This window comes from Buceros rhinoceros, unplaced genomic scaffold (genome assembly GCF_000710305.1).
Source record: "Buceros rhinoceros silvestris isolate BGI_N320 unplaced genomic scaffold, ASM71030v1 scaffold18486, whole genome shotgun sequence".
Lineage (NCBI taxonomy): Eukaryota > Metazoa > Chordata > Aves > Bucerotiformes > Bucerotidae > Buceros > Buceros rhinoceros.
This window is the reverse complement of record NW_010417127.1, coordinates 22,575-24,032: the sequence shown is the minus strand read 5'-3', so window position 1 is coordinate 24,032 and position 1,458 is coordinate 22,575.

The following is a 1,458-nucleotide window of genomic DNA, read 5'->3' as shown; positions in this document are numbered from 1 at the left end:
AGCCCGCCAGGCTGCGAGGGTCCGTCCCCTCACGGCGGAGAAGGAGCAGCTCCCTGGTCGCATCACAGCGATGGGCTCAGAGCAGGAGCGACGTGCAGAGCCGCGCCGGGCAGGGAAGGGGCGACACCAGCGCCCCCCGCGAGGAGACCAGAACCTCGTCCTGGTCCTGAAGCCAGACTGTCTCCATGGTTTTAGCTCACAGAAAACAAAACATAACATCCCGTAAAGACACTGGACAAGTCTCGCCTGAGGGTCAGACTAATGCTATCGTTCCTCTCCACGTCGTTCTTTCTCCTTAGCACCATCCATGGGAGCGGGAAACCACAGACCGACACTCAGCACCAACACGCAGTGTCACCCCTGCACGCCCAGCACGTACGATTCAACGTCCTCCTGCACCAAAGCGGCAGCAAAAGCTTCTGGATGCTGGGAATTCGCCTGCAGTCAGCACCCTCCTGGCTTCTCCGGAAGGTCTCACGGAACAGAACGCCCACTCAGGTTCAAAGCACATTTAGAAGGGGGGCTGGACAAGGTGGTTCCTTTTGGCGAGGAAGCAAGTGTTTCTGCACCCAAAATTAGCAACTTTAATTGGAAAACTTAGGAGCAGTTACAGGAGGAAAGCTAACCAGCACTAACTAGTCAAACAGCAGCGAGAGGGACAGGGACCCTTCCAGTGCTCTGTCCTGGCTTGCCCTGGGTGGGAGCACCCATCGAAACATCTTTCACCTCAGCTCTGATTTCCCTGTAAGTGGAGGGAGTGACACATCAACCTGTCCACCGTGGCTTGAATTAAAGAGTCCAAATTCGCAGAGGGAGAAGCAGCACGGAGATGCTGCAATCACACCCAAGACAAAACCTTGTCTCCAAGAAGTGAAGTTTTCCCACAACCACGCTGACCTTCCTTTGATGTCATCTGGTTCCTGCACCAGATGAAGGGTGAAGAGGTGATTTCACCTCATCAGGAAAGCAATCTGTTCTGATCTTCATGAGATGAGATGCCCACGGGCTGAAGTATTTCAAGGTGTTTGGCAAGGAAGTGCAGTGTGACAGCAGAGCCGCGACGCTGCATTAGAAACCCGAGGTGAGGCATGAACACAGTGAAAACCCTTCTCCTCTTCACAGGACCACGTCTGAGGCTTTGCACCCCGAGGCTGCAGAGACATTCCCATTCCAGGAGGAGCTTCCAGCAGATGTCAGGGGAGAAGGCAGCACGTACCGACCTTTCTGCCAGCCCAGCTGCCCTGGGAAGCCAAAGCCCTCACCAAAGCCCCTTCAAAGCGTCCCAGCTCGCTCCTCTCAGAACCATCTCTTCCTACCCTTCTTCTTCACTTGCCACCAGCCACTCCCGCGATGAGGGACGAGAGTCTCAGATGTATTATTTCAGAATTCTGAACTAGTCTGAGGTGATTAATGTAATCAAGGAAAATGGGCCACTGCATGAGCTCCCACCTCCCGTGC